The sequence below is a fragment of the Anomaloglossus baeobatrachus genome, chromosome 8, assembly GCF_048569485.1.
Source record: "Anomaloglossus baeobatrachus isolate aAnoBae1 chromosome 8, aAnoBae1.hap1, whole genome shotgun sequence".
Taxonomy (NCBI): Eukaryota; Metazoa; Chordata; class Amphibia; order Anura; family Aromobatidae; genus Anomaloglossus; species Anomaloglossus baeobatrachus.
Genome location: NC_134360.1, coordinates 217,191,545 through 217,216,972, shown reverse-complemented (window position 1 = coordinate 217,216,972; position 25,428 = coordinate 217,191,545). Strand labels below are relative to the sequence as shown.

Sequence of the window (25,428 nt, the reverse complement as noted above, 5' to 3'; positions counted from 1 at the left end):
TGATGATCATTAGCTTACATAGCTCTAAACAGACAGCTAGCTTCATGCATCATGGATGGTCACTGATGGTTACCAGCTTCTACTACACTATACAAACAGTAGCTGCATCCATCATGGATCGCCACTGATGGGTCACCAACTTCTACGTGTTTACCCACAAGGTAGCTGCATTCACCAAGGATGGTCACTGATGGCCACCATCTTCTACTACAATTCACAGACAGTATGTCCATCTTACAAGGATGGTGACTGAGGTCACCAGCTTCTACTACACTACATAGTCAGCTAGGCATGTCCACCATTGATGGTCACTGATGATCACCATCTTCTACTACACTACCCAGAAAGTAGCTCTATAACATGTATGGTCACTATTGGTCATCATCTTCTTCTCCTACAATTTACAGACAGTAGCTGCATCTTCCATGGATGGTGACTGAGGTCATCATCTTCTACTACAGTACTCAGAAAGTAGCTCCATCCACCATGGATGGTCACTAGCTTCTACTACACTACCCAGAAAGTAGCTCCATCCACCATTGATGGTCACTGATGGTCACCAGCTTCTACTACCCTACACAGACAGTAGCTCTATCCACCATGGATGGTCACTGATGGTCACCAGCTTCTACTACACTACACAAACAGCTAGCTGTGTCCACCATGACTGCTCACTGATGGTCACCAGCTTCTACTACCCTACACAGTTAGTAGCTGCATCTCTCATGGATGGTCACTGAGGTCACCAGCTTCTGCTACACTACACAGACAGCTAGCTGTGTCCACCATGAATGGTCACTGATGGTCACCAGTTTCTACTACACTACCCAGAAAGTAGCTCCATCCACCATAGATGGTCACTGATGGTCACCAGCTTCTACTACCCTACACAGACAGTAGCTCCATCCACCATGGATGGTCACTGATGGTCACCAGCTTCTACTATACAAACCCGAAAGTAGTTCCCTCCACCATGGATGGTCACTGGTGGTCACCAGCTTCTACTACACTACCCAGAAAGTAGCTTCATCCACCATGGATGGTCACTGATGGTCACCAGCTTCTACTACACAAACAGCTAGTTGTGTCCACCAGCTTCTACTAGCCTACACAGACAATAGCTGCATCTTTCATAAATGGTCACTGAGGTCACCAGTTTCTGCTACACTACACAGACAGCTAGCTTTGTGCACCATGAATGGTCACTGATGGTCACCAGCTTCTACTACCCTACACAGTAGCTCAACTTTCATGGATTGTCACTGAGATAACCAGCTTCTACTACACAGACAGATAGCTGTGTCCACCATGCATGGTCACTGATGATCACCAGCTTACATAGCTGTATACACAGACGATATCAGACATCACATTGTCGGCACAGAGCACGGCGCTGTATAAGCAGGGAACAGAGATCACACGAATGAATCCTCCATGAATGAATGAAAGTAACAAGGCAGAAAGGCTACAATGTATCTGTACTGAGAACCGGTGTCAGTGACGGCCCCTCGCACTCCTCAGAGATCGCACGGACAGAGGCTGCTGGTGCCACAACGGTCGCGCAGTCCAATACTCTGTTCGTCCATTATCACTGGATACAGGTCACCTATAGCGGGAGGAAGAGAGGAAAGAAGAGGAGGAGAGGAGAGAAAAGGCAGCAGCAACAGGAGGAGCTGGGGGCCGGAGCCGATCCAGGGCCCTCCTTCCACAGCCACTGAAGATGATGCAACTTCGCCTTTAAGAAAAGCCGACTGACAATGACAGTTGGTCACTAGAGAGAGAAGAGTCTCCCAGGGGCCACTGAGAGACTGCAGGAGCCATCTACACACCAGGGGCCACCGAGAGACTGCAAGAGCTGTCTACAGACCAGGGGCCACCAAGAGACTGCAGGAGCTGTCTACACACCAGGGGCCACTGAGAGACTGCAGGAGCTGTCTACAAACCAGGGGCCACTGAGAGACTGTAGAAGCTGTCTACAAACCAGGGGCCACTGAGAGACTGCAGGAGCTGTCTACACAAGGGGCCACTGAGAGACTGCAGGAGCTGTCTACACACCAGGGGTTACCAAGAGACTGCAGGAGCTGTCTACACAAGGGGTCACTGAGAGACTGCAGGAGCTATCTACACAAGGGGCTACTGAGAGACTGCAGGAGCTATCTACACAAGGGGCTACTGAGAGACTGCAGGAGCTATCTACACAAGGGGCTACTGAGAGACTGTAGGACCAGGGGCCACTGAGAGACTGCAGGAGCTGTCTACACAAGGGGCCACTAAGAGACTGCAGGAATTGTCTACACAAGGGGCCACTGAGAGATTGCAGGAGCTGTCTACACCAGGGGCCACTGAGAGACTGCAGGAACTGTCTACACAAGGGGCCACTGAGAGACTGCAGGAGCTGCCTACAGACCAGGGGCCAACAAGAGACTGCAGGAGCTGTCTACACCAGGGACCACTGAGTGACTGCATGAACTGTCTACACAAGGAGCCACTAAGAGGCTGTAGGAGCTGTCTACAGACCAGGAGACACCAAGAGACTGCAGGAGCCACTCACAGCATGGTAAGAGGACACTGGTCCAGAATACACGTGTGATACTGGGGGCCTGTGGGGTATACTGGGAAGGCGTCTGTATATAACGCTGTCTGTGCGGTGTGTGTGTGTGTGTGTGTGTGTGTGTGTGTATAGCGCGTGCAGTGTGTCTATAACGCTATCTGTGCGGTGTGTGTGTGTGTGTGTGTATAGCGCTGTCTGTGCAGTGTGTCTATAACGCTATCTGTTCGGTGTGTGTGTGTGTGTGTATAGCGCTGTCTGTGCAGTGTGTATATAACGCTGTCTGTGCAGTGTGTATATAACGCTGTCTGTACAGTATGTATGTAACGCTGTCTGTACAGTGTGTTATAGCGCTGTCAGTACAGTGTGTGTATATATAGCGCAGTCTGTATATAGCGCAGTCTGTATATAGCGCTGTCTGTGCAGTCTGTATATAGCGCTGTCTGTGCGGTGTGTGTATATAGCGCTGTCTGTGCAGTGTGTATATAGCGCTGTCTGTACAGTATGTATGTAACGCTGTCTGTACAGTGTGTTATAGCGCTGTCAGTACAGTGTGTGTATATATAGCGCAGTCTGTATATAGCGCAGTCTGTATATAGCGCTGTCTGTGCAGTGTGTATATAGCGCTGTCTGTGCCGTGTGTGTATATAGCGCTGTCTGTGCAGTGTGTATATAGCGATACCTGTGCAGTGTGTATATAGCGATATCTGTGCAGTGTGTGTATATAGCGATATCTGTGCAGTGTGTATATAGCGCTGTCTGTCCGGTGTGTATATAGTGCTGTCTGTGCGGTGTGTATATAGCGCTGTCTGTGCGGTATGTGTATATAGCGCTGTCTGTGCAGTGTTTGTATATAGCGCTGTCTGTGCAGTGTGTATATAGCGATATCTGTGCAGTGTGTATATAGCGATACCTGTGCGGTGTGTATATAGCGATATCTGTGCAGTGTGTATATAGCGCTGTCTGTGCAGTGTGTATATAGCGCTGTCTGTGCAGTGTGTATATAGCGCTGTCTGTGCAGTGTGTATATAGCACTGTCTGTGCAGTGTATGTATATAGTGCTGTCTGTGCAGTGTGTATATAGCGCTGTCTGTGCAGTGTGTGTATATAGCGCTGTCTGTGCAGTGTATGTATATAGCGCTGTCTGTGCGGTGTGTGTATATAGCGCTGTCTGTGCAGTGTGTATATAGCGCTGTCTGTGCAGTGTGTGTATAGCGCTGTCTGTGCAGTGTGTATATAGCGCTGTCTGTGCAGTGTGTATATAGCGCTGTCTGTGCAGTGTACGTATATAGCGCTGTCTGTGCAGTGTGTGTATATAGCGCTGTCTGTGCGGTTTGTGTGTGTATATTGCGCTGTCTGTGCAGTGTGTGTATATAGAGCTGTCTGTGCAGTGTCTGTATATAGCGATATCTGTGCAGTGTGTATATAGCGATATCTGTGCAGTGTGTGTATATAGCGATATCTGTGCAGTGTGTATATAACGATATCTGTGCAGTGTGTATATAACGATATCTGTGCAGTGTGTATATAGCGATATCTGTGCAGTGTGTATAGAGCGATATCTGTGCAGTGTGTATAGAGCGATATCTGTGCAGTGTGTATATAGCGATATCTGTGCAGTGTGTATATAGCGCTGTCTGTGCAGTGTGTGTATATAGCGCTGTCTGTGCAGTGTGTGTATATAGCGATATCTGTGCAGTGTGTATATAGCGCTGTCTGTGCAGTGTGTATATAGCGCTGTCTGTGCAGTGTGTATATAGCGCTGTCTGTGCAGTGTGTGTATAGCGCTGTCTGTATATACGCTCTGTGCAGTGTGTGTATATAGCGCAGTGTGTGTATATAGCGGAGCGTGCAGTGTGTGTATATAGCGCAGCGTGCAGTGTGTGTATATAGCGCAGCGTGCAGTGTGTGTATATAGCGCAGCGTGCAGTGTGTGTATAGCGCTGTATGTGCGGTCTATGTAGCGCACAGTGCAGTTTGTATATAGCGCGGTCTGTATATAACCCTGTCGGCAGTGGGGGGCTCCAGTGTTTGGTGCACTGTGGGGGCCTCCTGTGTTTGGTGCACTGTCGGGGGCTCCAGTGTTTGGTGCACTGTGGGGGCCTCCTGTGTTTGGTGCACTGTCGGGGGCTCCAGTGTTTGGTGCACTGTGGGCGCCTCCAGTATTTGGTGCACTGTGGGGGGCTCCAGTGTTTGGTGCACTGTGGGGGGCTCCAGAGTTTGGTGCACTGTGGGCGGCTCCAGTATTTGGGGCACTGTGGGGAGCTCCAGAGTTTGGTGCACTGTGGGGGGCTCCAGTATTTGGTGCACTGTCGGGGGCTCCAGTGTTTGGTGCACTGTGGGCGGCTCCAGTGTTTGGTGCACTATGGGGGGCTCCAGTATTTGGTGCACTGTGGGGGGCTCCAGAGTTTGGTGCACTGTGGGGGGCTCCAGTATTTGGTGCACTGTCGGGGGCTCCAGTGTTTGGTGCACTGTGGGCGGCTCCAGTGTTTGGTGCACTGTGGGGGGCTCCAGTGTTTGGTGCACTGTGGGCGGCTCCAGTGTTTGGTGCACTATGGGGGGCTCCAGTATTTGGTGCACTGTGGGGGGCTCCAGAGTTTGGTGCACTGTGGGGGGCTCCAGTATTTGGTGCACTGTCGGGGGCTCCAGTGTTTGGTGCACTGTGGGGGGCTCCAGTGTTTGGTGCACTGTGGGGGGCTACAGTGTTTGGTGTACTGTGGGGAGTTCCAGAGTTTAGTGCACTGTGGGGAGCTCCAGTGTTTGGTGCACTGTGGGGGGCTCCAGTGTTTGGTGCACTGTGGGGGGCTCCTGTCTTTGGTGCACTGTGGGGGGCTCCAGTGTTTGGTGCATTGTGGGGGGCTCCAGTGTTTGGTGCATTGTGGGGGGCTCCTGTGTTTGGTGCACTGTGGGGGGCTCCTGTGTTTGGTGTAGTGGGGGGCTCCTGTGTTTGGTGTAGTGGGGGGCTCCTCTGGGGGGCGCAGTGTTTAGGGTCTGTGATGTCTATGGGCGGAGTTCTCCCCAGTAACTTTCCATGTGCGGGGGGCGGGGCCTGACAGGACAACACAGAGGCAGCAACACGTGGCAGCTGATGTAACACAACACAGGAGCAACGGAGCTCAGTGCGCTGGAAATCCCTGCCACACAGTGCGCTGGAAATCACTGTTATACAATGCTACCTGCTTGCAGTGCGCTGTAAATAACTAATACAGTGCACTAAAAAAAATACCTGCCATACAGTGCTACCTGCATACAGTACGCTTGAAATCACTGCCATACAGTGCTACCTGCATACAGTGTGCTACAAACCACTGCCATACAGTGCTACCTACATACGGTGAGCTGGAAATCACTGCCATAAAGTTGTTACGTGCATACAGTGCGCCGGAAATCACTGTCATACACTGCTACCTGCATGCAGTGCGCTGGAAATCACTGCCATACAGTGCTACCTACATACGGTGAGCTGGGAATCACTGCCATACAGTGCACTGAAAATCACTTCCATACAATGCTATCTGCATACAGTAAGCTGGAAATCACTGCCATACAGTGCTACCTGCACACAGTGTGCTGGAAATCACTGCCATACAGTGCTACCTGCACACAGTGCGCTGGAAACCACTGCCATATAGTGCTACCTACATACGGTGCGCTGGAAATCACTGCCATAAAGTTGCTATGTGCATACAGTGCGCTGGAAATCACTGTCATACACTGCTACCTGCATGCAGTGCGCTGGAAATCACTGCCATACAGTGCTATGTGCGTACAGTGCACTAAAAATCACTGCCATACAGTGCTACCTGCATGTAGTGCGCTGGAAACCACTGTCAAACAGTGCCACCTGCATACATTGAGCTGGAAATCACTGCCATACAGTGCTACCTACATACGGTGAGCTGGGAATCACTGCCATACAGTGCGCTGGAAATCACTGCCATACACTGCTACCTGCATACAGTGCTACCTGCATACAGTGAGCTGGAAATCACTTCCATACAATGCTACCTGCATACAGTGAGCTAGAAATCACTGCCATACAGTGCTACCTGCATACAGTGCGCACGAAATCACTGCCATACAGTACGACCTACATACTGTGAGCTGAAAATCACTGCCATACAGTGCGACCTGCATACAGTGCACTGGAAATCACTGCCATACAGTGCTACCTACATATGGTGAGCTGGAAATCACTGCCATACAGTACGCTGGAAACCACTGCCATACAGTGCGCTGGAAATCACTGCTAGCTGCATACAGTGCACTGGAAATCACTGTCATACAGTGCTACCTGCATATAGTGAGCTGGCAATCACTGCCATACAGTGCTACCTGCATATAGTGAGCTGAAAATCACTGCCATACAGTGCACTGAAAATCGCTGCCATACAGTGCTGCCAGCATATGGTGAGCTGGAAATCAATGCCATACAGTGTTACCTGCATACAATGGGCTGGAAATCAATGTCATACAGTGCTACTTGCATACAGTGAGCTGGAAATCACTGCCATACACTGCTACCTGCATACAGTGCTACTTGCATACAGTGCACTGGAAATCACTGCCATACAGTGCTACCTACATATGGTGAGCTGGAAATCACTGCCATACAGTACGCTGGAAACCGCTGCCATACAGTGCGCTGGAAATCACTGCCATACACTGCTACCTGCATACAGTTCACTGGAAATCACTGTCATACACTGCTACCTGCATATAGTGAGATGGCAATCACTGCCATACAGTGCTACCTGCATACAGTGCGCTGGAAATCACTGTCATAGAGTGCGCTGGAAATAACTGCCATACAGTGCTACCTACATACGGTGAGCTGAAAATCACTGACATACAATGCTACCTGCATACAGTGCGCTGGAAATCACTGTCATACAGTGCTACCAGCATACAGTGAGCTGGAAGTCAGTGCCATACAGTGCTACCTGCATACAGTTAGCAGGAACTCACTGCCATACAGTGCTACCTGCATACAGTGTGCTGGAAATCAATGTCATACAGTGCTACCTGCATACAGTGCGCTGGAAATCATTGCCATACACTGCTATCTGAATACAGTGCTACCTGCATACAGTGCGGTGGAAATCACTGCCATACAGTGCTACCTGCATACAATGTGCTTGAAATTACTGTCATACAATGCTACCTGCATGCAGTGTGATGGAAATCACTGCCATACAGTGCAGCCTGCATACAGTGCACTGGAAATCACTGCCATACAGTGTTACCTGCATATGGTGCACTGGAAATCACTGCCATACAATGCTACATGCATACAGTGTGCTGGAAATCATTGCCAAATAGTGCTACCTGCATACACTGCGCTGGAAATCACTACCATACAGTGCTACCTGCATACTGTTAGCTCGAAATTACTGCCATACACTGCACTGGAAATCACTGCCATACAGTGCTACCTGCATACAGTGCCCTGGAAATCACTGCCATACAGTGATACTTGAATACAGTGCACTGGAAATCACTGCCATACAGTGCTACCTGCAAAGGGGGCGCTGGAAATCACTGCCATACACTGCGTTGGAAATCACTGCCATATAGTACTACCTGCATACAGTGCGGTGGAAATCACTGCCATACAGTGCGTTGGGAATCACTGCCATACAATGCACTGGAAATCACTGCTATACAGTACTACCTGCAGTGCGCTGGAAGTTACTGCAAAACTTTACTAGCTGCATACAGTGCACTGGAAATCACTGCCGTATACTGCACTGGAAATCACTGTCATACAGTGCACTGGAAATCACTGACATACAGCGCTACCTTTATACAGTGCACTGGAAATCACTGCCATACACTGCTACTTGAATGCAGTGCACTTGAAATCACTGCCATGCAGTGCTACCTGCATGCAGTGTGCTGGAAATCACTGCTATACAGTGCTACGTGCATAGCATGCGCTGGAAATCACTGCCATGCAGTGTGCTGGATACCACCATGTGCGACGGTAGGGTTCTCAGGGTGATGTGCAGGGTTAGTTTTCTACTACACATTGCATTTTACATTTAGCCTAAAAGGTTCCTCTTTGCTCTCATCTCACCAGAGCTCTTTCTTCTACATGGCCGTATGAGCATAATGCCCTTAGATTACAGTATGATACCCACATAAGCATAGTATGAGGAACCCAGAGTTACCCCGGCAAAGTATGATACCCCAATAGCATAATGTGATTGCACCACCAGACCCCTATACATAATAATAATAATAATGTGGTTGCATAAGTGATCACGTCGTCTTATAATTGGGGCTGTGGTTGTGCTCAGCATCAGCTGAACACATTTACCCTCATGTTACATAGTGGTCAGTACTCAGCCACCGTCATTCGCAGCAATTCTGAATAACCTCATAGAAAGATTTGCATTTCTTGGAGGATTTTCCTGACATTTTCTTCTTGTATTTTACAGTAAGAGGTCATAAACAGCTGACAACACAGCAAAGGGATCTGATTGTGGAAAGTTATCAGGAGAAAGTACAAAAAACATTTGCAGGTATTAGGGTATGACCGCACTTTGCGTTTTTACCTGCGTTTTTGCAGCGTTTTGAGCTACAGCGTTTACATGCCAAAAGGCATGCGTTTTGCTTTTCCATAATAGTCTATGGAAAAGGTTGATTTCTAGACCGCACTTTGCGTTTTAAAACGCTGCATTTAATTTGCATATTTTGTGGCAAAAACCATGCGTCCAAAGAAGCAGCATGTCAATTGTTTTTGCCATTTTTGGTGCGTTTTGCTAACATTGAAGTCAATGAGAAATGGCAAAAACCAAGAAACTTCAAATTTCCTTCGTTTTACCTGCTTTTTAGCTGCAGAAACACTGCGTTTTGGACTACAAAAACGCATGCTTTTCTAAAAATTAAAATAATGGAATAATATGTCCCTTTACACACACACATAATCCGACAATTAAATTAAAGAAAATTATTATTTTATTGCTATTTTAGCATTAAATATTATAAAACCGCTATAATTTCATGAAATATAACTTTTTTCTTTATTAATTCACAAATTATAAATGTATTGGGGTTTTTTTTCTCTTTTTTCATTCTGTTTGACTGTGTAAACTTTATTTAGCAGTGTCTTGATGTTCAAAACGCATCTGTCAAAACGCAGGTGGAAAAAGCATGGAAAAAGCGCTGAAAACGCATCTAAAACGCGGTAAATACGCATGCGTTTTTAGCGCTAAATTTCTGGAAAAGGCAACTTTGGCTAAATCAATTAAGGCAAAAACGTGCGTTCTGAACTGCAAGTAGCATGACGCAAAGTACGGTCATAGCCTTAAGGGTACTTTACATACTGTGACATCGCTAGCGATCTCGTTAGCGATGTGAAATTCTAGATCTCGAAAGATCGCACTTGCGATCTAGAATTTCACATTGCTAACGAGATCGCTAGCGATGTCGCAGCATGTAAAGTACCCTTTAGATCTACCATGGACACTATGAAGAACTTCATCAAGAAGTCACTTAACTTTGGCACAATAATGACATTGTTGGGTATGGCACGTCCCCAAAATATTGATGAAAGAAGAAAATTTGTCTGGAAGGCCAAGAGGCCCACAACTGATCAAGGGAACTCATCTGATTACTATATGGGGAGTCAGGAAGGATGTCTCACCTAATTTGGGGCTATTACTGCCTGCCTCATGGGTTTTTTGCCTTTCTCTGGATCCACCTGTTAGGGTACGCTCACACGAGCGACAAAAACGGACGAGAGCAATGCGAGGAATTCTCGCATTGCACTCGGACCAATACTAGTCAATGAGGGAGAGCTGTTGGTCAGCTTTTCTTGCATCCAGATTCTGGATGCGAGAAAAGCGGCAGCATGCTGCGATTTGATCCAGAATACGTCCGAGGCTCGCCAATACAAGTCAATGGGTGCGAGGAAAAATCGGATGGCACACGGACGGCACACGGACCATCCTAGTGACATCCGTTTTTCTAAATACAATCCTATCATGTAGCACAGAACACTGTAAATTCTCCTGTACATGACTGTAAATGAGTAACAGCTGCAGTGCAAAAAAAACGGATTGCATACTGACAGCATACTGACAGCACACTGAGTGCACACTGATGACAAGTGAGAAAAATTCGTCCGACTCTCGCAAACGAGAATGGGACCGTTTTTTAATACGTTCGTGTGAGTCCAGCCTTAGGCTGTAGATTGAACTGTATGGACTTTTGTTTGCCTTCAACCTAAAAAACTATGAAGCATTAAAGGAGCTGCAGGAATTTCTGACCAGTCCGTATTCTTCATTCTTTAAACCTCCATCACTTCTCCAAATAACATGTGGGGAACATGATCTGTCTGATAAGACCAGGGTTTAACTTTTTGGCAGTAATTCCAAATGATATATTTGACACAGAGCCAAACTTTGTGCATTGAATGAGTTAAAAATGCTGCAAAAATGCTGAATGAATTAACATTCTGCAGATTAGAAAAAAATACGGAAGGTTTGAATCCCAACAAGTAAAAAATAAGGCTACTTTCACACATCAGTTTTTTTTCCATCAGGCACAATCCGGAAAAAAACGGATAAAACGGATCCGGCGCCGCATCTGTTTTATCCCCATTGATTTGTATTAGCGCCAGATTGTGCCTGATGGCCTTGCGTTGCATCCGGCTTTTGCCGGATCAGTCGTAATTGGCTAATGCGGCGGCCGGATGGAACGTCTCTTGTAATGTTTTTTGTCTCTGACAAAAATCCGCATCCAGCGCGATTAACAATGGAAGCCTATGGACGCCGGCATATTGCGGCAAAAAACGGATGTGGCTGCCAAATCCGGTTTTTAAACTGAGCATGCTCCAATTTATTGTAAAAAACGGATCCAGCAAAAAAACCCGTATAAAACGGATGCAAAGCCGGATGCGCCGGATCCGTTTTTTGACGGATCTGGTATACTGGATTCATAAAAAAAAAAGGATCCGGCGCATCCGTTTTTGCATATTCTGCGCCGCATCCGATGTATCAGGCACACGCCGGATTGTGCCTGATGCCAAAAAACTGATGTGTGAACATAGCCTAAGCAGAATGTGCGGGATATTGCAGAAATGTCAGTCACTTCGTTGATGCCGTAAAATGCAAAAATGCATGGAAAAAAAATAAAGCAAAAAATGCAGTGTGTATGGGGCCTCCCGTACATCTACCGGTGATGTTGGGGGAGACAAGGGTCACACAGTTTGCACCCTAATGGCCACCATTTTGTTATTCTGGGGCCACTGCCTCCTTGGCTCAGTGTCTCTGCGCCCCTGTGTATGTCGGGAGGCGGGACAGGCAGCCGAGGGCTGAATGAACGCTGGGCTGCTGTTATTCAGACTATGAACTAGGCAGCTCTGGATGGACACGGATGTTCGCCACCACAATGTGGGGCTAGTAAATAACATGAAGGCAGGATACGGCGATGAATCTGATATGTACAGAGTTACAATGTGCCGGTCCATCAAGTCCAATTCACAGTCCTACTGTGTGATCCAGACGAAGACCCCATCAGACAGATGCTAATTGCCCCTTATTAGGGAGAAAATTCCTTCCCGATTCCAAATCCGGCACTGGGAGTAAATCCCTGATCAAGGCTGATCTCCCGTGATCTAGAACATGAGCTGTAATGTTGCAATCATTAGCGGCATTACGATCAGTCTTGATCACATGGTGTATCGTTTTGTTATGTCTGTCCGCATGTGGGGAAGCAGCTGCGCCGCCTGCCAAGCATCCGCTGACTCCTCTCATTAGTGGTAAAACCCACGGTCTAATGAATCAGCCAGGTCAGCCGGAACGCCGTAGGTAGATGTGCAGCTGTCGGCTCTGTATACCTCCGTGTATTGCTTTATATTTACAGGGATTTTTGTCTTGGGGTACAGGCGGGGAGGTGAATGTGGGGGTCAGTTGGGGAAGTCTCTGCAGCCATCAGTTGAGTGTGGTACGATCTTGTCGGCGGTTATGACGCGATGTTTGTGTAATTTTGTTGATATGTACGATTGCCCCATTGTTTTGTAGCAGATAATTGGCACAATGTGTTGACGTTGCGTTCATGCCCCTCTTCGGCCTGTCCCCGTCAGGTGCTTGGGCCATTTTCTGTCATGTGGAATTTCTTGGACTTGGTGGCGATGACTATCCTCACCCTGCCCATGGCAGCTGCTCCACCACTCATCCGCTATTTACACTGTAAGCCGATAATGTCAGGACAGTGACGCTCTCCACATCTGCCCGACCACGTCCCAAAATTAGGAAAAACAAATCCATTTGTCTTCATCTTATGATGAGCTCTGCTCATATAATGTATTATCCTCACATGGGGCCAGGGAGGTGAGTGCGGTGGTGGGCCCTGCAGACACCGGTGCTGTGGCGGGCCCCGCAGACACTGGTGCTGTGGCGGGCCCCAGAGAGACCGGCACTGTAGCGGGCCCGCAGACACTGGCGCTGTGGCGGCCCCATAGTCACCGGCACTATGGCGGGCTTGGAGAGACCGGCGCTGTGGTGGGAGTTGTGGACGCCAGCTCAGTTGTGGGAATTGTGGACGCCGGCATTGTGGTGGGAATTGTAGACGTCGGCACTGTGGTAGGCCCCGCAGACACCAGTGCTGTGGTGAGAACCGTGGACACCAGCACTGTGGTGGGCCCCACAGACACCGGTGCTGTGGGGGTCCCGCAGACACCGCCGTTGTGGTGGGCCCAGCAGACACCGGCGTTGTGGTGGGCCCAGCAGACACCGGCGTTGTGGTGGGCCCAGCAGACACCGGCGCTGTGGTGGGCCCAGCAGACACCGGCGCTGTGGTGGGCCCAGCAGACAACGGCGCTGTGGTGGGCCTAGCAGTCACTGGTGCTTTGGTGGGCCCCGCAGACACCGGCGCTGTGGTGGGCCCCGCAGACACCGGCGCTGTGGAGGGCCCCGGAGAGACTGACGCGGTGGTGAGAGTTGTGGACACTAGCGCTGTGGTGGGAATTGTGGACGCCGGCGCTATGGTGGGCCCCGCAGACACCAGCGTTGTGGTGGGCCCCTCAGATACCAGCGTTGTGGTGGGCCCCGCAGATACCAGCATTGTGGTGGGCCCAGCAGACACCAGCGCTGTGGTGGGCCCTGCAGACACTAGCGCTGTGGTGACATTTGTGGACGCAGGCCCTGTGGTGGAGCAGTGGACGCCGGCGCTGTGCTGAGAGCCACGGACACTGGTATTATGGTGGGACCCACTTACTATTTCGACAGAAGATATTTTTTTAAATTCTCATGATCAGATCACTTCTTCCCATTAACTTTGGGCATACAGGGGTTTTTTTTTGTTTGTTTTTTTTTATTCCATGCAACATATACAGAAAAATTGCCAGAAGAAAAGATGACGGGACTTTTTGTGAGTGCAGCTGTACGCAGCTCACTGCTGAGCATGATCTAACACACCTTTTAGGGCTGCTTCTCACTTGCGAGTTTCTCGCAGTAGAGCAATGCGAGAAAAACTCGCATTGGAATTGGACACATGTTAGTGAATGATTCAGCTCGCATTTGCGATTTTTTTCTCAGTTCAAATCGGACTGAGAAAAAAATCGCAGCATGCTGCTTTTTTGCGAGTTTCTACTGCGAGTTTCTCCAATGCAAGTCTATGGGAGCGTGTAAATAATCGGATGTCATTGGACGGCACTCACACCATCCTAGTGACATCCGATTTTCTAAATACATTTCTTGCATGTTTCCTAAAACACTGGAATCGAGTGATGTCTCCCAATGTCTGTCAATCACTATTCTCTGTCAGTCGGTCTCTCCCTCTCGGTCTCTATTCTCTCTCTGTCGGTCCGTCACTATCTCTGTCCCTCTCTCACAGTCTGTCGGTCATTTTCCCCTCCTCTCTCATACTCACCGATCCCCGGCGTGGCGCTGCACGGCATTCTCACTGCTCCGGCGGCTCTTACTATTTTGAAAAAGCCGGCCGCTCATTAAACAATCTCGTATTCCCTGCTTTCCCCGCCCACAGGCGCCTATGATTGGTTGCAGTGAGACACGCCTCCACGCTGACTGACAGGTGTCTCACTGCACCCAATCACAGGAGCCGGTGGGCGTGTCTATACTGTGCAGTGAAATAAATAATTAAATAATTAAAAAAACCAGCGTGCGGTCCCCCCCAATTTTAATACCAGCCAGATAAAGCCATACGGCTGAAGGCTGGTATTCCCAGGATGGGGAGCTCCACGTTATGGGGAGCCCCCCAGCCTAACAATATCAGTCAGCAGCCGCCCAGAATTGCCGCATACATTATATGCGACAGTTCTGGGACTGTACCCGGCTCTTCCCGATTTGCCCTGGTGCGTTGGCAAATCGGGGTAATAAGGAGTTAATGGCAGCCCATAGCTGCCACTAAATCCTAGATTAATCATGTCAGGCGTCTCCCCGAGATACCTTCCATGATTAATCTGTAAATTACAGTAAATAAACACACACACACCTGAAAAAATCATTTATTAGAAATAAAAAACACAAACAAATTCCCTCATTACCAATTTAATAAGCCCCAAAATGCCCTCCATGTCCGGCGTAATCCACGGACCTCCAGCGTCACTTCCAGCATGAAGGTGACAGGAGCTGCAGCAGACACCGCCGCTCCTGTCAGCTCCACGCAGCAACTGAGGTGAGTAGCGCGATCAGCTGAGCTGTCACTGAGGTTAATCGCGGCCACCGCTGGATCCAGTGGCGGCCACCGGGTAACCTCAGTGACAGCAGCTGATGGCGCTACTCACCTCAGTTGCTGCGTGGAGCTGACAGGAGCGGCGGTGTCTGCTGCAGCTCCTGTCACCTTCATGCTGGAAGCGACGCTGGAGGTCCGTGGATTACGCCGGACATGGAGGGCTTTTTGGGGCTTATTAAATTGGTAATGAGGGAATTTGTGTTTTTTATTTCTAATGAATGATTTTTTCAGGTGTGTGTGTTTATTTACTGTAATTTACAGATTAATCATGGAAGGTGTCTCATAGACGCCTGACATGATTAATCTAGGATTTAGTGGCAGCTATGGGCTGCCATTAACTCCTTATTACCCCGATTTGCCAACGCACCAGGGCAAATCGGGAAGAGGCGGGTACAGTCCCAGAACTGTCGCATATAATGTATGCGGCAATTCTGGGCGGCTGCTGACTGATATTGTTAGGCTGGGGGGCTCCGCATAACGTGGAGCTCCCCATCCTGAGAATACCAGCCTTCAGCCGTATGGCTTTATCTGGCTGGTATTAAAATTGGGGGGGACCGCACGCCGTTTTTTTTAATTATTTAATTATTTATTTCACTGCACAGTATAGACCCGCCCACCGGCTGCTGTGATTGGGTGCAGTGAGACACCTGTCACTCCGCGTGGGGGCATGTCTCACTGCAACCAATCATAGGCGCCTGTGGGCGGGGAAAGCAGGGAATACGAGATTGTTTAATGAGCGGCCGGCTTTTTCAAAATAGTAAAAGCCGCCGCAGCAGTGTGAATGCCGTGCAGCGCCGCGCCGGAGATCGGGGATCGATGAGTATGAGAGAGGGCTGCTAACTTCAGTCACTCCGGGGATTAGCGGTCACCGGTGAGTCCTTCACTGGTGACCGCTAATCAGGACGCGACACAGACAGAGCCGCAGCATGACAATGAAGTCGGGTGAAGTTCACCCAAGTTCATTCTGATCGTGCGGCTCTGTCTGTGTCTGCTGTCATCTGCCATTCAGCTCTGCTACATGGCTGTCTGTGTCTGCTGTCAGCGGCCATGTAGCGGAGCTGAATGGCAGATGACATAGTAAAAAATACGCATTACACACGCTAGTAAAATCATTAATTTATTCAGAAAAAGCATCGCACTTGCGTTGCACTCGGACCTAACGTGAACTAAAATCAGCCGAGTTTTTTTCAGCCCAGTCGGACCGATTTTACTCGCATAGATGTGTTTCCACCCTTACTGTGATCGCACAGGTCCACTGCCCTATCTTGGTTTCTCTTTTACCAGTAGTCGTCATGCTGATTTCCTCTTTGCTGCATTGTAGTCTAGTGATTTCTTTCTGACCCTCTAAATGGAAAAATACAGAAGTGTAAAGAATGAAGATGTGATCGGTGTGCTGCCTGTGAGCAGCCAACAAATCAGAAAAGGCTCAATCACATCTGCATATTATGGATCGTCTCAGATTTATGAAAAGATGTCATGTGAAAGCACACAAAGAGTTGAATTGTGTCTTCATATTGGTGTTTTTATGTATGTGGTGTTTTTTATATGCAGCAGGTTCCAACTTACTAGACGCTAGAAGTCAAAAATATCAAATGATACGGATAGAAAAACCATGACTGATCCACAACACAGTGTGCAAAGTACACAGTACACAAGTGCGATCATCCAGCAAACACACAGTAAAGCCGCGGTCACACAACCACACAACCGTATATTCTGTCACGCGAGAATCAGATGCGATCTGCTACTGACAAGGCTCAAACTCTGCTGCGAGTGTGACCGAGCGTCAGTCACCGTGATCTGAGCCGAGCGTCACTCACCGTAATCTGAACCTAGCGTCAGTCACTGGGATCTGAGCCGAGAGTCACTCAGTGGTATCTGAGCCAAGCATCAGTCACTGGATCTGAGCCGAGCGTCAGTCACCGTGCTCTGAGCCGAGCGTCAGTCACCGTGATCTGAGCCGAGCGTCACTCACCGTGATCTGAGCCGAGCGTCACTCACCGTGATCTGAGCCGAGTGTCACTCACCGTGATCTGAGCCGAATGTCACTCACCGTGATCTGAGCCGAGCGTCACTCACCGTGATCTGAGTTGAGCATCAGTCACCGTGATCTGAACCCAGCGTCAGTCATTGGGATCTGAGCCGAGAGTCACTCAGTGGTATCTGAGCCAAGCATCAATCACTAGATCTGAGCCGAGAATCAGTCACCGTGATCTGAGCCGAGCATCACTCACCGTGATCTGAGCCGAGCGTCACTCACCGTGATCTGAGCCGAGCATCACTCACTGTGATCTGAACCCAGCGGCAGTCACTGTGATCTGAGCCGAGAGTCACTCAGTGGTATCTGAGCCAAGCATCAGTCACTGGATCTGAGCCGAGCGTCAGTCACCGTGATCTGAGCCGAGCGTCACTTACCGTAATCTGAGCCGAGCGTCACTCACCATGATCTGAGCCGAGCGTCACTCACCGTGATCTGAGCCGAGCGTCACTCACCGTGATCTGAGCCGAGCGTCACTCACCGTAATCTGAGCTGAGCGTCACTTAGTGGTATCTGAGCCAAGCATCAGTCACTGGATCTGAGCCGAGCGTCAGTCACTGTGATCTGAGCCGAGCGTCAGTCACTGTGATCTGAGCCGAGTGTCAGTCACCGTGCTCTGAGCCGAGCGTCAGTCACCGTGATCTGAGCCGAGCGTCACTCACCGTGATCTGAGCCGAGCGTCACTCACCGTAATCTGAGCTGAGCGTCACTTAGTGGTATCTGAGCCAAGCATCAGTCACTGGATCTGAGCCGAGCGTCAGTCACTGTGATCTGAGCCGAGCGTCAGTCACTGTGATCTGAGCCGAGTGTCAGTCACCGTGCTCTGAGCCGAGCGTCAGTCACCGTGATCTGAGCCGAGCGTCACTTACCGTGATCTGAGCCGAGCGTCACTCACCGTGATCTGAACCGAGTGTCACTCACCGTGATCTGAGCCGAATGTCACTCACCGTGATCTGAGCCGAGCGTCACTCACCGTGATCTGAGTTGAGCATCACTCACCGTGATCTGAACCCAGCGTCAGTCATTGGGATCTGAGCCGAGAGTCACTCAGTGGTATCTGAGCCAAGCATCAATCACTAGATCTGAGCCGAGCATCAGTCACCGTGATCTGAGCCGAGCATCACTCACCGTGATCTGAGCCGAGCGTCACTCACCGTGATCTGAGCCGAGCATCACTCACCGTGATCTGAACCCAGCGGCAGTCACTGGGATCTGAGCCGAGAGTCACTCAGTGGTATCTGAGCCAAGCATCAGTCACTGGATCTGAGCCGAGCGTCAGTCACCGTGATCTGAGCCGAGCGTCACTCACCGTGATCTGAACCCAGTGGCAGTCACTGGGATCTGAGCCGAGAGTCACTCAGTGGTATCTGAGCCAAGCATCAGTCACTGGATCTGAGCCGAGCGTCAGTCACCGTGATCTGAGCCGAGCGTCACTTACCGTAATCTGAGCCGACCGTCACTCACCATGATCTGAGCCGAGCGTCACTCACCGTGATCTGAGCCGAGCGTCACTCACCGTGATCTGAGCCGAGCGTCAGTCACCGTAATCTGAGCTGAGCGTCACTTAGTGGTATCTGAGCCAAGCATCAGTCACTGGATCTGAGCCGAGAGTCAGTCACTGTGATCTGAGCCGAGCGTCAGTCACTGTGATCTGAGCCGAGCGTCAGTCACCGTGATCTGAGCCGAGCGTCAGTCACCGTGATCTGAGCCGAGCGTCAGTCACTGGTATCTGAGTCAAGCATCACACGGTGAGGATCTTCTCCATTGTCTCTGCGTTGTTCGGACTCATGACATCTGAGTGCAGTCCGATGTTTCCCACCATTGTAGACTTGTATGGGTGCGCACTGTCCGATATACTGTACACTGCCATTCGCAGCATGAAGCCAAATGAGCATGAGAAAAAACATCAGATCTGTCCTGCCTCATTGAATATCATATTCTTGTATTGCACTCCTCCATATTATACGCCAGTGTGAACGAGGCCTTATACATAGCCTGTAACAACGTGCAGGTCACACTGTGCGATAATAGCACAAAACGCTGTACTATTCACCAGTCTGTGGTCAGATCTTTGTGTCTATGGTGCTGCGGACTCAGCGCTCATGATAATCTTTTTGGCTATGTGCGCACGTTGCGTATTTTCATGCGTTTCCGCAGCGTTTTGAGCTGCAGCGTTCTAATGCAAAATTGCATGCGTTTTGATTTCCAGGCAAAGTCTATGGGAAATAGGGCTTTCTTGTGCGCAGAATGCTTTTTAAAACGCAGCTTTTTTTGATAAAAATTTGGCATGTGAATTGTTTTTACCATTTTGGCAGTGTTTTGCTAATATTGAAGTCAATGAGAATTATCAAAACGCATCCTAAAAGAAATTTATAGCGTTTTACATGCTTTTTTGATGCTAAAATGTCAAAATCAAAGCATGCGTTTTTTGGCATTATAGTGAAGTCAAGAGGTTTCCATTTGCCCTCACATCCATTCCGACTTTAAAAAATGAGTCAAACAATACTTTTACTTTATTTTGAACATAATTATTAAATCTCATTAATCATTTTCGGTAAATTATCATTATAGTGTATGATTTAAAGGTTATTATTTTTTTTTTTCATTTTTTTCCTACTGTTTAAATGATCAAACTTTATTTAGTTGTGTATTTGTAGTGAAAACGCATCTCAATTTAAGCACCGAAAATGCATGTTAAACACGGTCAAAACGCAGAAAAAACGCTTGCGTATTTTCTGCGTTTATGTGGTCAAAACCAAATTTGACAATGACAAATTCTGCCAGAGGATGCGTTCATTTCTGCAAGTTACTCAACGCAACGTGCGCACATAGCCTTTCAGTTTAGATTGATAGGTTCCGGTTTTATATATGTTCACATTGGTGTTGTGGATTCTCTTCTGATTGTCACAAGTCCTGATGGATCCCATATGCTCCGATTCGAGACAATAGTGCTGCCTAGAAATCACAGCAGGACCGCTCCTAATAATCCCACCTGGGTCTCAGGGCTCATACTGACGGCACTGGATCTGGGGACAGCGCGTCCTCTGATTGAGGCTGTTCTGTAGAATATCTTCATTGAATCCTCAGTATTTACTACATTGATATTTCTTGATTTCTTGCAGTCTCCCGTCTTCTCAGTGTCAGCTGAGGTTTTTTTTGCATGAAAGCTTTGCTTTTGTGGCGATACATTGTGCACTCAGCAGCAGTGTGCACAGCACTGTATGGCAGCATAGTTTGTATTCAATGCTTCTATAGGAGAACACCTCTAATATGGGATCTGTGTGTAACATCGCAGGCAGGTGATACGGCTGTGTGCATGCTGCCTTATTGTGCGGCGGTGCTCTCCTCTATCAGATGTGCAGCTGCAGAAATAAGTAATAATGGGATGCGATTATACGGCTCATCTCAGCAATGCAACCGCACGGAACATAAGGGACTCCGTATTCAGCAACTGAAGGGTCCATTTACAAAGAATTTCTATAACAGTAACTCAGAAATCTGTGCAACTCCACTCACTAATACTCATCCTGAGCTCCATCAGGTCTATCCTCCAGTCACCTCCAGAGCTGCAGTCATTATTCTGCTGTTACATCATGTCTTATCCTCCTGAGCTGCAGTAACTATTCTGCCGTTACATCGTGTCTTATCCTCCAGTCACCTCTACAGCTGCAGTCACTATTCTGCAGTTACATTGTGTCTTATCCTCCAATCACCTCCAGAGCTGCAGTCACTATTCTGCTTTTACATCGTGTCTTATCCTCCAGTCACCTCCAGAGCTGCAGTCACTATTCTGCCGTTACATCCTGTCTTATCCTCCAGTCACCTACAGAGCTGCGGTCACTATTCTGCTGGTACATCGTGTCTTATACTCCAGTCACCTCCAGAGCTGCAGTCACTATTCTGCTGTGACATAAGATAGTTTCATAGTGTTTGAGTTGAAGGTAGACTTAAGTTGATCGGGTTTAACCCATAGCCTGACATGTTGATCCAGAGAAAAGTAAAAATCACCATGGGGCAGACAGTAAGCTCCACATTAGGTGAAAAAAAATTCCTTCCTAACTTCACATACGGCAATCAGACGAGTTCCCTGGATCAACGTCCATCACAGAATCTAGTTCATATGCAATATGCAGTGAATGATACAATCTTCCTTTGTGCTGCTGGATTGAGATTTGTTCCACATTTTGCTGCAGATTTCAACTGATCTGTGGTCCTCACATCTCACTGCTGCCCCCTGCTGGATTTAGCAGCTGCCTCAGTGCACTATGGAGGTTATCAGCTAGTGAGCAGGTGCTGATCTAAGGAGCCACTCCCTGCAGTTGGTCTTCACCCAGAGCCCCTGCAGGTCACAGGGTCCTGATATCCACCTGAGGCTAGAGCCACACTGACGTGTGACTCGCACAATCATCACATCTCATCCCTGTCAGGAGAGATGCCGGTCCGGGCAGTGCGATGCGATCCTTGCGCAAGTGACACGCAAGTGTGACTCCATCCTGATTATGATTTGCTGTGAGGTGTTGGGAGATGCAGTAAGCCATGTACTTCACCATGATTAGAGCATGGACTGCGCCATTATAAGTCTGGGGTCACACTTGCAAATGTATATTGTAGTGTATCATTGTGGTTTGGACAGGTAGATGATAAATGGAGATAAAGAAAAGATTTAGGGCGGTGCAGAACGTGGAGAGGACAGGTAGGTAGACAGACATGGCGGAAAAGACGTAGGGCGGTGCAGAACTATGGAGAGGACAGGTAGGTGGTAGACAGAGATGGCGGAGAAGATGTAGGGCGGTGCAGAAATGTGGAGAGGGCAGGTAGGTGGTAGACAGAGATGAGGGAGAAGATGTAGGGCGGTGCAGAAATGTGGAGAGGGCAGGTAGGTGGTAGACAGAGATGAGGGAGAAGATGTAGGGCGGTGCAGAACTGTGGAGAGGGCAGGTAGGTGGTAGACAGAGATGAGGGAGAAGATGTAGGGAGGCGTAGAACTCCAGACAGAACGTATATGTGATAGATAGAGGAGGAGATGTAGGGCAGTGCAGAACTGTGGAGATGATGTGTGGATCATTTATAGATTTGATGATAGTTTGTTTGTTTTTTTTTTTTACTTCCCATTGAGCTACTCTGTTTTTAATTCTTTTTGTATAAATATTAATAAAGTTTATGATATTTTGGCAGCATGCCAACTTTTTGGCTCATGTAATGATGTGTAGAAGCGTCTCTGCTATTTTTTTGTTATACAGGCTGTAGAAATGTAAATCGTCTTAGGCCCCTTTTACACATCAGTTTTTTTGTCATCAGTCACAATCCGTTTTCTCGACGGATAGATAGATCCGTCGCAGATTGTGTAAAAACTGATGGGATGGATCCCTGTAGAAAACGGATCCATCGTACCTGTGTTTTTCAGGCCATAGGTTATTTGCTATTGATAAGTGACTTGAAGAAAGTGTGGGTGCTGAATGGGGCACTAGTGAGGCCTATGGCATCCTCCTTCCCAGGCGAGGCTCCAGCCCTCGGCTCTCCGGCAGGGCTGGAATTCTTCGGCCTCTTTTCTTGGTTGCGGTTCCTGCGTTTGATCCGTGTCCAGTTCTTTCCCTGCAGTTCTGTGTCCGATGGCTCCAGGGTCTTGTATCTCTTGGCTCGTACAGTAAGATCTATTGAGAGGAGACCAAGTTCCTGCGGAGCTACAGCTCTGGAGTCGCCTGATGTCGTTCTGCTGATATGTGATGGGCTCCTCCAGCTCGGGGCCTTTGTCTTGGTGCCAGCTCCTGGGATTTCTTTGTTGCTTTCCCAGCACTCAGCACCTTTCATCATCTTTACTCTTCACAATCCGGAATGTGAAGGGGTTCAGCAGTCACAGATGTGGCTTCATCACAATATCACAATTCTCTTTCATCTTCATAGTCTCTGTGTCCTCCCACCAGACATCCATAGCTCTGCTCATCCTGAGTCTCCTGTTGCATAAATAGAATGCTAGGTCTCCACCAGTAAAGACTGACACAGGTAGAACAGTGAGAGGTTGGATAAAAGTCTTGCAAAACTATTATCTCGTATTCAGGGATGCTGACATACAACCGCTGTGGCTGTCGGCCTCTTTATCTGTGGAGCAGGATGAGAGTGGTTGTCCGTCTTCAGGTGATGCATTGTGTAGATTCCTTCACTTTTTTTTCCCCTATGGGACATTCCAGGGGATTTTGTTCAGAAACAAGTCTGGACGTGAGGATCTGACATCAGATAGAAAGTGAAGAATATAGACAGTGACTGGCTGTTGCAGCCTTCATTTCTACATTTTATTACCGGCCTAAGTTGTTGTGACGACTCAGCATCTGGCCACTTGTGTGTGTGTGTGTGGGGGGGTGAACTGTTCTTAATTAGGCCAGACGTATGGTTCCTTATGTGTGTCAAACCAAGAGACGTTAGCCATTGTCTCTTGTGAGACTGACCAGGGGCCTATTGTCTTTTTAAGCCCCCCCTGACTACATAGTTCAGAGGAAAATTATGCAGTAGAAATGAACTAGTGAACAATGAGAGAGCAGCCATCTCCACCAACCCTGTAAGAGAACTGAGTGGTATAAAAGGGCCTTGCTTCTATCACCAGGAAAAACATTCTACATGACCTCAGCCAAGGAGCTATGGTTCCAGCTGGAGGGTCACAGAGCTGCTTCACTTTGGATATATTCTATATGACCTCAGCTTAGGAGGTACGATTCCAGCTGGAGGAGGACAGAATTGTTCAAGATTCATTCTACAGGATTTCAGCCTAGGATCTATGGTTCCAGCTAAAGATTCACAGAACTGCTTCACTGCTCATTGCTGAGCCCACAAATTTGCTTGGAGAACTCAGGTTGGAACAATTCGGTCACCTGGCTACATAACTTGCTGTGCTGGGTCAGCTTCCTAAGCTTGCCGCTTTTTCCTCTCAGTGGGTGCCGGCCAAAAACAAAATGCTGTTGCCTGGGATAGTTCGTCCTGGAAGCCAAAAAGGTACGAAGATTCTCATCCCTGGTGGGCCAGTGGAAGGGTGAGACTGTCGCTTGTACCATCTTGTGTTTTATTGGGAATGTACAATATGTTTTTGCCTGTTGGTGAAACAATAAAGTCTTCCCAATGTGTGGTTCCCAAACCCTGCCCTGTCTGAGTAGTTTTCTGCCCATGGGGAATGAAAGCGGGTGTTCAGTGGGATGAGCCCTGGTCTGTGCAGTCTTTCTGAAGACATCCAGGCCAGTGGATGACAGCACCCACTGACTCTCGTGTCTCCACAGTTGTGATGTATGTTACCCTGCAGACACAACTTCCAGTCTCTACTGCGCTGTGCATCGGTGTTCTACTGTCCAAGTCATGAACCAGGAAGATCAGGATGATGAGTGCTACAGACTTAGTGTTGAGCGGACCCGAACTTTAAAAATCCGGATCCGCGCGGTTTCTGAGTCCGATCCGGGTCAAACCCGGACCCGGGAATCCGGCTGCACGATCCGGATTCGGGTCTCTCTCTCTCTCTCGTCCCCGGATCCGCTCCCCCATTGACTTATATAGGTCCGAACTCCGGATCGGATCCGGACTTCTGTGTCAACCCGCGGCTGATCCGCCGGACCAGGATTATTGACAATCCGCTCAACTCTACTACAGACCTATTTTATGTAATGGAGAAGAGAAGTGTGGGAGGACACAAACTAGTCATGATGAGTCCAGGATGCTTCATTACTAATGATTATGAGTAACATTGTTTGTCTGGGGCTGCACTCGATTGGGGTCTCCCGGGATCGAGCTTGATATTGTGGTGGTCTCTTGTAAGGATGCTCCCCCTTGGTTCTTGACCTGCGTCCTCCTCACCAGTCGCTGGTTTAGATCTAACAGATGTGCACAGCAGGGATTATAGGGTTAAGGGTGTGTTCAAACAGTGGGTTGCAGCAGTTTTTTGATGCAGATCTGTCTTAAAATAAATAAATACATTTCTCCTAACCATTCTTGATTCTTCCTATTCATCTCCACTATATTAATCTCTCCTATTCAGGTTTTGCAGGAAGAGTATCCTGATGGACAATGCTGCACCTGCGGTCATTCTCCGGATGGGTCCGCTGCGGACGGCTTTTACTCTGTTTTGATCTTGCACTAGACTTCATTTTAGGGGGCGTATTTGCGTTGC

General features: G+C 48.5%; 1 protein-coding gene across 1 annotated transcript in view; it reads left to right on the top strand.

The window, feature by feature from the left end:
* The first annotated feature begins 1,545 nt into the window (after positions 1 to 1,545).
* SLC6A9 (solute carrier family 6 member 9) overlaps positions 1,546 to 25,428 on the top strand; it is a 131,471-nt gene continuing 107,588 nt past the window's right edge. The window contains exon 1 of the mRNA XM_075320196.1: positions 1,546 to 2,557. The gene's annotated coding sequence lies outside the window, so the exon portion shown is untranslated. The remainder of the gene's footprint in view (positions 2,558 to 25,428) is intronic.